Source organism: Myotis nattereri (assembly GCF_964212035.1).
Source record: "Myotis nattereri genome assembly, chromosome: 7".
In the NCBI taxonomy this organism is placed as follows: Eukaryota; Metazoa; Chordata; class Mammalia; order Chiroptera; family Vespertilionidae; genus Myotis; species Myotis nattereri.
The window spans coordinates 54,276,925-54,291,158 of record NC_138082.1 but is presented as its reverse complement, the minus strand read 5'-3'; the positions used below and the strand labels follow the sequence as shown (position 1 = coordinate 54,291,158).

General features: G+C 38.1%; 1 protein-coding gene and 1 pseudogene across 2 annotated transcripts in view; one reads left to right on the top strand and one right to left on the bottom strand.

Annotated features, from left to right (window-relative positions):
* The window catches only part of TANK (TRAF family member associated NFKB activator), a gene marked incomplete at its 5' end in the record, with an annotated part of 95,758 nt that overhangs the window by 2,320 nt on the left and 79,204 nt on the right, over positions 1-14,234 (top strand). The window lies entirely within an intron of this gene.
* LOC308522013 (thioredoxin domain-containing protein 9-like) lies at positions 2,535-3,222 on the bottom strand (annotated as a pseudogene). The gene has a single exon. The product of its transcript is annotated as a thioredoxin domain-containing protein 9-like (transcript).

Genomic DNA, 14,234 nt, shown 5'->3' with positions numbered 1-14,234 from the left:
ATGAAAACAATGTGTCACAGCCAAAAAGCCCTCTCCCGGCAGAGCAACCAGATACTCAAACAAAGCAGCTGTTCCTGCATTTTGTGCAAAAAGCTTTCTCCCTATTATGACAGCGCCAGTTGCAGACCACAATTCAGTTACAACCGACAGTGGTATGCAAAATGTGTCCAAATTCACTGATCTTACACCAATGTATGCTGAATAAGAAATGTCTGTAATTTACTGAGAAATTTTGCTTTCATATTCTTAAACGAAATTAATCTGTATTTTTTATTTTCTGATTTAAAAAAATACCGGTTTACCATGCTTTCAAAAAGTTTAATGGGCTTTATTTGCTCTTTGAAATGTTTAAAGAGCAAACCTTAACACTATTTATCCTTGGCACCCACTTTTGGTTGTTTTGTTCATGTGATTTTGTTTTTATCAAATTTTTCAAATCTATTAGCATCCATGGTATTCCCTTGTACTTTTTAAAAATCATCTCTATAACTATGTGGATAACCCTTTTTCATTACTTATTTTGACCATTTATGTTTTCTCTCTCCCTCTCTTTTTTTTTCCTGATTGGACATGTCAAAGAGTTAATCTGGATGTATTACTTTTATGGTTTTCATTTTTTCAAATAATTAGTTTTTTATATTTATTAATATTTCTTAACGCTTTATTTTAGAATATTTTACTTTTACTTTTCTGTTCTTGCGTTGAATGATTAGTTCATTTTTTTTTCTTTCTTGTTTTGTAATGAAAACATTTAAGGCTAGGAATTTTCTTGAGTACCATTCTAACTACATCTCACTTTTATATGTCACTTTCTCATGGCCATTATTTTATGTTTTTTTCATTGTAGTTTTATTTTCTCTTTGATCCAAAAATTACTTAGGATAATAAAGGGTTTTTTTTAGTTAATAGGCTTTATTTTTTAGAATAACTTCAGATTTAGAGAAAAATTGAGCAAACATTACAGAGTTTTCATATACTCCATCACACACAGTTTCTTCTATTATTAACAGCTTACATTAGTATGGTACATTTGTTACACTTAAGGAACAAATATTGATACATTTTTACTAACTCAGTCCATAGTTTATTCAGAATTCCTTAATTTTTCCTTTTTTCCCCCTTTAAAAAAATTGAGGTAAAATTCACATCACATAAAATTATTTTGAATACTATTGTAAGTAGAATTATTTCCTTAATTTCATTTTTGGATTATTCATTGATGATGCATAAAAGCACAACTGATTTTTGAGTGTTAATCTTATATTTAGCAACTTTGGTAAAATAATTTGTTCATTCTTATGGGTTTCTTGGAATATTTTTATACATAGGAACTAGATGCCTAGTGCACAAAATTTGTGCATGGGTGGGGTCCCTAGGCCTGGCAGGCAATCAGAGCTGATTGGAGCCTTCTGGCTGCCAGCTGGGGCCTTCTTTCATTCTGCGCCGCCCCCTGGTGGTCAGCACATGTCATAGGAAGCAAGTGAACTCCTGGTCTCCTGGTCGAACTCCTGATGGGACACTTTGCATATTAGACTTTTATATATATAGATAATATCTGAAAACAGATATTTTCATTTATTCCTTTCTAATTTGTATGCCTTTTATTTTTTTTTTATTTAAATGCTTTGGCTAGAACTTTAGGACAATGTTGAACTGCAGTGGTCTTGTCCCTGGTTTTAAGGGGAAACCTTTCAGTTTTTCACCATTGAGTAATATGGTAGCTATGGAATTCTCGTAAGTTCTCTTTATCATATTGAGGAAGTTCCCTTCCATTTCTAGTTGTCTGCATCTTTTTATTTAAATCATGAAAGGGTGTTGGATTTTGTCAAATGTCTTTTCTGCATCAATGGAGATAATCGTGTGGGGTGTTTTTTTTTTTTTCTTATTCTATTATGTGGTATATGCCACATTGAATGATTTTCTTCTGTTTAACCACCCTTTCATTCCAGGGATAAATCACATTTGGTCATAATGTGAAGTCTACTTAATATGCTATTAGTTTAGTTTACTAGTATCTTGTGGAGAACTTTTGCATCTTTATCTGTAAGTGATTTTGGTTGTTATTTTTTACCAATTCTTTAATAGTTATGTAAATATATTACAGAAGTAAAAAGTGTTTATAATTCATTTACAAGTGCAGTCTGTTACACTATTAAATGTTACTTGACCTGTTGCATAAAGTAAATAATGCATGAGAATTAGTCCTGAAACTGTTCGCTGAAGTTCTATTTCCAAACCAGTGGATTAAAAACACAACTGTGAATGGTACAAAGACATAAAAACTCATATTATGATAAAATAAATTGCAAAAATAGATAATCCACATCCTACCCGAATAATATAAGAACTCAGCAGTTTTCCACAACTTAAACATGAGGTCCACACAGAAAATATTAAAGATATCTTTCAGTGTGATGCAACTGTATAAAGCTAAAATAAGCTCATTAGATGACCAATGTATCAAAAGTCAACAGAATTTAGAAAATACATCTAATTCTAAAGTAAGCAGAAGTAAAAAGTCAGTTTACAAAGAATTATAACTGCTCTCCATCACCAGAGTCCAAATCATATTTCTTTCCTTGATAGTTTTCTTTTCCAGCTTTGGGAAGTTTGTTCCAAATTTCTTTTGGCTCTGAAATGGTAGCTCCATTAAATTCCCATCGTAATTAAGAATATCAGAACAACCAAGCCTCCATTCTAAAGTTTCTGTGGTAAAATCATCTGTATTTCTAGGCCAGTAAGTCAAGCAACATAATCTTGTGTTTTTCCATCTTTTACCAGTGCTAATGTGGGAATGATTTTGATCCTCAGTCTCAAAAAAAGGAAAGGTGCTTTTCTACATTCAGCTTCAAAAATGTGGTCTCCAGATGTTTCTAGGACAATATTACCAAGTGAATGTCTAGCATTTTACACCTGAATGTGGAGTCTCTGTAGAAATGGCAACCCACTTTTTTGCTCTCTCTGACTTCTTGAAAGAAGTCTCTCTCACTGGGGATTTCTCTGTAGTCCCCAGGTCCTTTTTGAAAGTCATTCTTGTTTCTGCTGTTGAGCTTTTCTTAGTGCCTCGAATCTCTTTTCTTTGAGGTGTTCCAATTCATCCTCATCCATCTGATCCAGTTCCTGAATTTCAGCACCCAAATGTTCTTCCACTAATTTGGTAGTCTGAAGCAACTGATCCTCCAGGACTTTTAAAAACATCTCAACAGAGGCATTTGCTTCCATTCTTTACAGTTCAGCCTTGCTGGGCTCTCGGCGATACCTGAGAAATGACGGACCAGTGGCTCCAGAAGAACTGTCCGCTCTGGCTTCAGCCTCGCAACAACTGCTAGTGGCTAATAACAGGCTGTCACTTTTACCTCCAGATTGGCAGGGTTCCTTCTATATTTTACAGCCTGTGACCCTGAGGAATTGAGAGGGGAGAGGAATATTGGTTTTTAGTTTTCTTTTATTTCCGTGTTTTGTCTGGCTTTGGTATCACAGAAATCCTGGCTTCATAGAAAGAGTTAGGAAGTATTTCCTCCTCCTCTGTATTTTTAAAGAGTTTGAGAAGGACTGGTGTTAATTCTTCTTTACACATTTGATAGAATTCACCAGTGAAACTGACTGGTCCTGGACCTTCCTTTCTTAGGAGGTTTGTGATTACTGATTAGATCTCTTTGTTATAAGTATGTTTATATTTTATATTTCTTCTAGATTCCGTTTGGGTAATTTGTGTGTTTCTGGGAATTTGTACATTACTATTAGGTAATCTAATTCGTTGGCATATGATTATTCATAGTATTCTCTTATTATCCTTGTTATTTTTGTTTAGTTGGTAGTAATGTCCACACTTTCATTTCTGATTTTAATTATTTGTTGTTCTCTCCCATTTTCTTATAGACTAGCTAAAGATTTATTGTCAAGCTTTTCAAAAACTGATTTTGACTTCATTGACTCTACTGTTTTTTCACTCTCTATTTCATTTATCTCTGCTCTGATCTCTATTGTTTCTTTTTTTCTGCTAGCTTTACTTCTTTTCTAGTTCTTTGGCATGTCAAGTTAGGTTACTGATTTCAGACTTTTCTCTTTTTTAAAAAATGTAGATGTTTACAGCTATTCATTTCCCTCAGAGCACTGCTTTCATTGCATCCCATGAGTTTTGGCATGGTGTGATCTATTTCTAAGTAAATCTAATTTCCCTTGTGATTTCCTATTGATCCGTTGGTTAAGAATGTGTTGTTTAATTTGCACATATTTATGATTTTTCCAGTTTTCCTTATTTTATTGATTTCTAGCTTCATTTCATTTTGGTTGGAGAAGATATTTTGTATGATTTTGATATTTTTAAGTATATTGAGAGTTTTTGTGGCCTAACATTTAATCAATCATGGAGAAGTTTTCATATCCACTTGAGAAGAATGTGTATTCTACTGTTGTTGGGTAGATTGTTCTATATATATATATATGTTAAGTCTAGTTGTTTATACTATTCTTCAAGTCCTCTATTTCCTTTTTGAACTTCTGTTTTTTTCTATCATTTATTAAAAGTGGTATCTCCTTAACCTAGCCGGTTTGGCTCAGTGGATGGAGCGTTGGCCTGCAGACTGAAGGGTCCCAGGTTGGATTCTGGACAAGGGCACATGTCCGGGTTGTGGGCTCGATCCCCAGTAGGGGGCGTGCAGGAGGCAGCCAATCAATGATTCTCTCTCATCATTGATGTTTCTATCTCTCCCGCTCCCTTCCTCTCTGAAATCAATAAATATATGTAAAAAATAATAATAATAAAATAAAAATAAAAGTGGTATCTCCAACTATTATTCTCTACTGTCTATTTCTCCCTTCAGTTCTATCAATATTTGCTTCATGTATTTACAGGGACAGGGGGTGTTTGTTTGATGTGTACATTTGTATAATTTTTATATTTTCTTGATACATGACTTTTATCACTATAATGCCCTTCTTTATTCTTACAACAGTTTTTTATGTAAAAGCTATTTTATCTGCTATTAGTATAGCTGCTCCATCTCTCTTTTTGTAACTATTTGCATGGAGAATTTTTTCACGCTTTTACTTTTAACTTATTTATGTCTTTTTTATCTAAAGTAAGTCTTTGTAAACAACATATAGGTAGTTTGATCATGTTGCATTACCCATGCTGCCAAGCTCTGCCTTTTGGTTTGGGAGGTTAATCTGTTTATATTTAAAGTAATTGCTGATAAGGAAGCCTTACTTCTGCCATTTTGCTATTTGATTTCTGTAAGCCTTGCACCATTTTTCTGTTCCTCACTTACTTCCCCCATTACTGCCTTCTTTTGTGTTTCGTTAACTCTTTACTATATACCATTTTATTCCATTCTCATTTGCTTTTATATATTTTTTAAGATACTGTCTTAGTGGTTACTATGAGGATTAAAATTAGCAACTTAAATTTATAATCTAATTTGAATTAATACTAACTGAACTTCAATAATATACAAACATTCTACTCAAATACAGCTTGATTCCCTCCCTTATGTTGTTGTAATCACAAATTTTATCTTTATACATTGTATGCTCATTAACATAGATTTATAATTATTTTTAAGCATTTGTTTTTTAAATTATGTTGGAAATAAAAATAAGACTTCAAACAAAAAATACAGTCACACTGGATTATATATTTTACCTATGTAGTTGTCTTCACCAGGGTTAACTTTTTGGTATGGATTTAAATTATTGTCTAGTAGACTTTTATTTGAGCCTGAAGGACTCTATCATTTCTCATAGGGTAAGTCTACTAACAACAACTCCCTTACCTTTATTTTTATCTCAGACTATTTCAATTTCTCCTTATTTTTGAAGAATAGTTTTGCCAGACATAGAATTCATGGTTGAGACCTATTTTTTTCCAGCACTTTAAATATGTCATTCCATTGCCTTCTTTCCCTCATAATCTCAAAGTGAAGTTGTTTGTATTCTTACTGAGGATCCTTTGTTCATGATGAGTCATTTCTTTCTTACTACTTTCTTACTACTTACGACTTTCATCTTGGGCTCTCGACAGTTTGATTATAATGTACCTCAGCGTGAATCTCTTTGTGCTTATCCTACTGTTGTTTATTGAGCTTCTTGAATGTGCAGATTCAGTCTTTCATCAAATTGGGAAATTTGGGGCCATCATATCCTCAAAAAAAAATTTTTCTGTTCCTTTTCTCTCACTTCTCCTTCAGAACTTCCATAATGCATGTGTTGGTTCACTGGATGCTGTCTCACATGTCTTTAGCCTCTTTTTTCTTTCTTCTTTTTTTTAATGCTCCACCAACTAGATAATTTCCATCACATTATCATCATATTCGCTGGCTCTTCTGCCTCCTCAAATTGGCTACCAAGCCCCTCTAGTAAATGTTTTGTTTCACTTATAGTATTGTTCAGCTCCACATTTCTATTTTGTTCCTTTTAATAGTTTCTACCTCTTTACTAATATTCTCATTTTTTCCATATATCATTTTCCTCATTTTCTTTGGTTCTTTGTCCATGGCTTTTTTTAGCTCTTTGGGCATATAAGATAGTTGATTTAAAGATTTTTTTCTTGTAAGTCCAATGTCTAGCTTTTCTCAGGAAGAGCTTTTAAAGACATTTTAAATGATAATTACAACCACTTATTTAAATTAAAAATAACTATATGTAGAACCACATACTTAAATTACAGAAATTATCTTTTAGTTAATATTATTGAGTTTCTTCGGTATACCGGGCCCTGCTTATATATTATCTCATTGTACATACACACAAACTTTGAGGCAAGTACTACTATAATCTGCATTTGACAGATGAAGAAATTGAGGTACAGGGCTAATAAAGTCATATTGTAAATAAATGACAATGCCAACATATGAATGAGCCAATTTTAACTCAGAATTCTTACTTATTACCAATATGAATGACCTATCTCAGCTTGAGTTTGGTTTTGCGGGGGAGGGAGGACAATGACCAGCTAGGCCTCAGACTGGTGTTTGCACATACCCTTAATATCATTATAACAGCCATCCTAACTTCAAAAACATCTATATGTGCATATTGGAATTTTAAGTGTGGAGCATGTCATAGAGTGGAAAGGACAGTGAAATAGGGATCTATAGCTGAGCTCATAGTTCTAACCTGGAAGGGGAGTCAAGTGAGGTCCTGCTTAGAGTCAGTCCAGTTAGCCGAGGCCTAACAGACCAAGTAAAACATGAGGGAAACATGTTCTGGAATAAGAAAACCACATGAGCAAACACCTGAAACAGACAGAACAGGGAGCATTTGAAGTATTGAAAAAGCCCCAAATCAGCAAGAGGAAGAGAGAAGATATGAATCTAGAGAAATAAGAAGAAGCTTCAAGGTTAGAGTTTGGATTTTATCCTAAGGGTGATATGAAACCAGTGAGTGATTTTAAGTGATACAGGAACATAACATTTAGAATTTGATGAGAGTAAAAGTGAGGAAAACAGTGAGAAGGCTGATATGGTAAATATGAATTGATAGTAGCTTGAACAGGGGTGACAATAGACATAGTGACAATGAGGCCAGAGTGTGACAATAGGGACACAGAGTATATGCAGCAAGAAAGGTTGCAGAGGAGCACTTACATGAGTTACCTTATTGGGTGATTGATTAAATGCTGGGAAGTAAGAGTTTTATGTGATATGAACAATGTTTTATTTTCTTTCTTCTATTTACACGATAAAAAAATGAACATATAATTTTTATTCTACTTGTACTTATTTATCTTTACATTTAAAAAAAGCTAAAATAGCCGAAACCGGTTTGGATCAGTGGATGGAGCGTCGGCCTGCAGACTGAAGGGTCCCAGGTTCAATTCCGGTCAAGGGCATGTACCTGGGTTGCGGGCACCTCCCCAGTAGGAGATGTGCAGGAGGCAGCTAATCGATGTTTCTCTCTCATCGATGTTTCTAACTCTCTATCTCTCTCCCTTTCTCTCTGTAAAAAATCAATAAAATATTTTTTTTAAAAAAAGCTAAAATAATATATGTTCAATTATAGTTAGAGTGAGACCCTATCTATCATTTTCTTATTTCCACATATAAAATATAAAAAATGAGTCAATTAGAAATTTTTACTTCCTGCCAGCTTTCTTTCACCACTTGAGTTTTTGTTGCTATAATTAGGAAGTTTAGAATATGTTATTATTAAATTATTTTTATACTTATATCTTATGTCTTAAAAATTATTTCTAAATTATTTTTAATAGTCTCCTTATATTTGCAACAAGTTTTTACTTAATCTAGTATTTAAATTATTTCAAATAATTATAAATATTTATTTTATATCAGAATTTCATCTTTGGTTTTTTTATTTTGATTCCCTTCTTGACCAACTGAAGTATATCTTCAGTTATTTCAGGAAATGAGTGGTATATTTCTGATCCCTGAAGTATTTAAGAATGTCTTTGTTTTCCTTTCCTATGTGAATGATAACTTGTGTGGCTATATAGCCTTTGTATGGACAGTTCCCAAACAACTGTAAATGTTATTCTACTCAGCTTCTGAAGTTTAATAATGAAGACGACTTTTCTATATATTTTTTCCTTTGCAAGTAATTTCTTTTCTGCTCAAATTCTTGTTGATTATTTTTCCGTACTTTAGATACAGGCAGTCTTCCCTCACCTGCTCAAACCTGGGCGAAAGCCTTTCCAATGTGTTTTCAGAGTACCCCACACTTAGCCCAATTGTAATATTGTAATACCACATCGTGCAGCAATTGCCTGTTCTGATATGTAGCTCAATCACAAGGCATTCTAAGTTATTTCGTTAGGAATGTGTCTGGCTCTTCTTTGTATTCGTAACAGTTAGCATATGTCAAGTACTCACAAAAAATTTGCTGAATAAATTGATAAATCATTAATATCACATTTTTACCAGGTTAGGTCAAAGTTTGGTCTCTTTTCTTTAATATTTTTCAAAAGTCATTGATCCTTTTCATCTCTGCTTTGGACTAAATTATTACTTCAGATACCTTTTTATATATCTTTGGTTGCTATTTCTGTTCCATTTACTCTGATCTCTTCTGAAGAAGTTGTAGCACTATTTTTCTACTATTTCATGCATTGGTTTTCATCTATTTGTCCTTTACATTTACATTTTTATCGAGTTTTTTAAGCTTTTACTCTAAACATTAATTTAATATTCTGTAGTACTGATCCCTTCCTGGATTATGTCTAAATAATATTTGAATTTTGACATTGCATATTCTATGTCCTTATAGCCTTAACTTATTCAATTTGTTTTTATTTCTCCCTGCCACTTAACTAGGTCTCTTCTTATATTAGTCTAATATCTTGTATTTCATCTCCTGTTTCATAGAAAATGCAAAGCAGATTCTTTCCATTTACTTATTTTTTTTTCTTTCAGTGGTCAGCACCTAACTACCTAACAGTCCGTTTACTTATGCTTCTAGTATCATTTTCCAAAGTGTTCACTTTCTCAGCATTTGGAGGATTCTCTCCTACTTCATTCATGCAGCATAATCTTTTAAAAAGGAGTACTTTGTCTTGAATTTACTCATTCTAAGCCTCATGTATCCTTTACTAACCCAATTTATGGATTTTCCTTGATTCTCATTATTATTGCGTGAATTCTATTAGTTTCTCTGCACAGATCTTGAACTTAGAGACAGTATACATGTACAGCTCACAGCTAAATTTTTGGCATGAAATTGACATTTATCAATTTTGTCACCACAGGTATTGGCTTGCGGTGAGACTCCTCATTCTAATTGCCTATTTTACTATGAAGAGACTAATTCCTAGTTAATCAGAAACAATCATTGGTCTTTTCCTTGGTTGGAACCATATGTGAAAAACTCCCAGTGAAAGTCAAACACACTGTTCTGTCTGCCCAGCCCCTTTGATATTTTGCTTCACGCATCCTTAAATACAGAGCATCCTATCTCTCTACTCCCATTGGAATCATGTTGCTATAATCCAAACCATAGCTCCAAAACGGGTAATAGAGAGAAGTGCTAATGGGGGATATTGGGGCAAGGAGGTGTAAAATACTACCTGTAGTAGTGGGGTTACTGTCAATTCATTCGTATGTGCCAGGAGGCAGATAGGTTTGTTGTTATTTTTAAATATGTTTTTTTATTGATCTTAGAGAGAGAAGGAAGGAGAGGGAAAGAGAGACAGAAACATTTATTTTCCTTCGGGCCAGCAGATTTGGTCACCTTCAAATAACAAAGTTCATATCCATTTCAGCCCCCACAGTTCTTGCAAATGGTGGGAAATCCTGTCAGATTTTGTCACCAGGGTTACAGCTACTCTTTTGATGCTTTTAGTGGCTTAGAAAAAGGCACCCCTCTAGGGATGATTCAAGCCTAAGGGGTAAGTGAGCACCTCTGTCAGCTGGGTACACTGAATAGGGCACAGATTGCTCAGCCATACACCTGGTTATCAATCCTGCCTTTCAATGCTATTATGAGTTCTCATATTTTCCTGATTTTTCATTTAGTTTAGAGAATCTGAGACACAAACAGCTAGTCCAGATGTCATCTTAAATCAGAAGTCAGCCAGATTCTATTAATAGTGATATTTCACATCTAAGATTTGAGTGAGATCATTGATGCTTACCTGACATTCCAAGTTGTAGTATTTATACTGGCAGCTTTCCTTGTCCCTAGATTTATATTTAGAACTCACAATAAAATATTAAGTAGTTTTGAAAATAGCTTCTAAGATATTTTTAATAAGTCTGCAATTCTCATTTTCATCCCAATCTACCACACAGTACTGCTTGCTAACCTAAGGTATCTATAATAATAAAAGAGTAGTATGCTAATTAGACCAGACAGCCAAAAAACCTTCCAGATGTCATCCCGGACAACCTTCCAGATGAAGCCGCAGTTGTGGGGGCAGAGGCAGAGGCTGTTAGGGGTGATTAGGCAGGCATGCAGAGTGATTAGGGGCAATCAGCAGGCAGGCAGAGTGGTTAGGGGCGATCAGGCAGGCAAGTGGTCAAGGGCGATGAGGCAGGCAGGCAGAGTGGTTAGGGGCAATCAGGCAGGCAAGTGGTCAAGGGCGATGAGGCAGGCAGGCAGAGTTGTTAGGGGCAATCAGGCAGGGAGGCGAGTGGTTAGGGGTGATCAGGCAGGCAGGCGAACAGTTAGGAGCCAGCAGTCCCAGATTGCGGGAGGGATGTCCGAGGGGTCCTGGATTGCGAGAGGGTGCAGGCTGGGCTAAAGGACCACCCCCCCCACACACACACACACACACACACATGAATTTCATGCACCAGGCCTCCGGTCTATAATAATAAAAGCGTAATATGCTAATAACACCAGACAGGGCTGTGAGGGCCAAGGCAAGCTGCCGTAGCTGCGAGGACCAAACCTATAAAACGTATGTTTGTACATAAAACACTGAGCATGAACCTTAATGTGAACTATGGGCTTTGAACGATAATGATATGACAATGTAGGTTCATCTATTGTGACAAATGTACTACTCTGCTGGGAGATGTTGACAATGGAAGAGGCTTGTGCATGTGTCAATGTAGGGAGTGTATGGGAAGTCTCTGTACCCTCTTCTCAATTTTGCTATGAACCTAAAACTTCTCTAAAAAATAAATTCTTTTTAAAAAGCTTTGTATTGTCATGTTTAACTCAATAACTTATTACAAGAAAACTGTTCAACTGGTCACAATTTATATACAAGAAGTTTGTGTTTGTTTAAAAAAGTCTTTAAAACTATATTTTGTTTTTGACTTTTAAAAGGAAGCCCAATATTTTAAAATGCACTGTCAAATTTGTAAACCCTTGGACTTACTAGCTTAAGGAAAGAAGCGCAAACATCCATGGTTCAGGAGTGTAGGGAGAAGTTGGGGCAGCTAGTGCCTGATCCTCCTGCTCTAACAGAGAAAAAAATTCTATCACAGGAGGGGCAAGAAGCTGGACTTCCCCGGGGAGATAGCAGCTTCTAAGTTACATGGACCATATAACCAGAGAAGAAGAAGGAGGAGGAGGAGGAGGAGGAGGAGGAGAAGGAGGAGGAGGAGGAGGAGGAGGAGGAGGAGGAGGAGGAGGAGGAGGAGGAGGAGGAGGAGGAGGAGGAGGAGGAAGAAGGTCAAGAACTCCAGAGCTAGGCTTAACATTTTCAGGATGAAGAAAAAATTATGAACTGAAGACCTGTTCGGGCATGGCATGGCCAGGATCACTAGGACTGGAGAGTTTATGACTTAGAAAATTTTGTCAAGTCTATGGATATAAAGTTATGTTCTAGAGCAGGCTCTGCCTGACAAAAATACATAGTATTCATGGTCATTTTTTCTTGGCTTTGTGTTTGGTGGTGAGGCCTTTTTCAAACACCATTAACCCACATCAAATATATGCAAAAGCAGTGAGAGTTTTACAAACTATTTTTAATTAAATAAGTAAATAGGTCTTTATCATGGAAGCTTCTGAGAATGCGACCTGCTTTCAGCCAGATGCAATCATACTGCAGTCAACACGGACAGTCCCAGCCTCCCGTGTTCTTGGGAAGCTGCCGCATGGGCTGTGGATTTGACTGCTTTCATTTCCTGAAAGGAATCCCAGGGAAAACCTTGGTGATGGAAGGAGCCAGCATGATGCGAGTGACTTGGGACACCACCTTTCCTTTGGAGAGCATTCTATCCTTTACCACGAGCTTTTGCTTACTTTATCGGATTGATCTTCTCAACCATCCATCCAGTAAAGTAGGTTATTATTGTCCTCCTTTGTCAGATTAAAAAAAAAAAAAAATGAAGGTTCATTAAGTTAAGCAACTTGCCTTAGCCTGTAGATGTCAGAGCTAAAACTGGGAGTACAAACACTTTCCTTCAGTTATCTAAAATCTTTATCTTGGACAATGTTCAAGCATGGCTTGGAAATGGCAACATCGTGGGAAATTTCCTAATAGAGATTTGTTGCATTTACCAACCACTCAAACTTTAGCAAGTACAGTTAATGAAAGGCGTTACTTGTTGGGGGGGAACCAAATGTGTGTGTGTACGTGTGTGAGTAGGGTTTCTGAGTGTGGACCTTAACCATAGCCACGCGAGGATCTGCCGAAAACAGGTTCCTTGCCTTCACCCAGTTCCTCTGAATTCTAGGAATCTCTCTGGGTGAGTTGTTAGAGCCTTCGTAAGCCTCTCGGGTGATTCTGTGTTCGCTAACTCACCTACAGGGTGGTTTTAGACCTGGTTGGTTATTTATTGTTCGGCAAAAACCTAACCAAGACCCTCAGGTGACCTTTATACTTGACCTTGGTCCTCTTTCAGTGACAGTTTTCCGTGCGGGGCAGGCAGGGACGGGGCTGCGCTGGGCGGGGCTTGTGTGGGCGGGGAGGAGCGGGGCTGCGCTGGGCGGGGCTTGTGTGGGCGGGGAGGAGCGGGGCTGCGCTGGGCGGGGCTTGTGTGGGCGGGGAGGAGCGGGGCTGCGCTGGGCGGGGCTTGTGTGGGCGGGGAGGAGCGGGGCTGCGCTGGGCGGGGCTTGTGTGGGCGGGGAGGAGCGGGGCTGCACTGGGTGGGACTTGTGTGGGCGGGGGCGGGACTGCGCTGGGCGGGGCTTGTGTGGGCGGGGGCGGGGCTGCGCTAGGCAGGGCTCGTGTGGGCGGAGAGGGGCGGGGCGGGAGAGGCCCAGCCTGGGCCCCGGGAGGTGCAGGGTGAGGAGGTAATGGCTCCGCGCGCAGGCGCTGCCCTCTGAACTGGAACGGCAAGCCACTTCCGGTTGGAGTCACTTGGCTGGGCGCCGCCGACCCGGAGCGTGGAAGACCCACTCGGAACCCCTGAACTGTAAGAAACTTCGTGAACGAGTAGGTGTGTCCGACCCCGTCGAGCACGGCGACGGAGAACTTGTGTGTGTGTGTGAGCGAGAGGCATCCGCTGGCAGCGTGTTGCCGCTGGGAGAGAAACCAGGGAGCTGAGGAGACGTCCAGGTCTCTGGACGGGGAGGGACTTGGTGCGCGAGGAGCCACCGGGTCTGCCCTCCGGGCTGAACCGGGAGGGGCTTTCCGGGCCCAGGACGTCCCCGCCGCGACGTAGCTGGGGAGGGACTCTGTCCGACGCCGTCGTCTTCGCTGGAAAACTGGGGAGGCAGGGCTTAGGGGGCGCGGGAGCTGCCTGCCAGAAGCTAGCGCTGTCACGGTCACGCTTTCGAAAACTTTTTCCCAAGTTGTTGCGCAATTCGGTTCTCGGCTTCCCCGCGGGGTGTCCTCATAGTCTTGTCGGCGAGCAGTTGGGTAACTTCCCCGAGCGTCCCGGGGA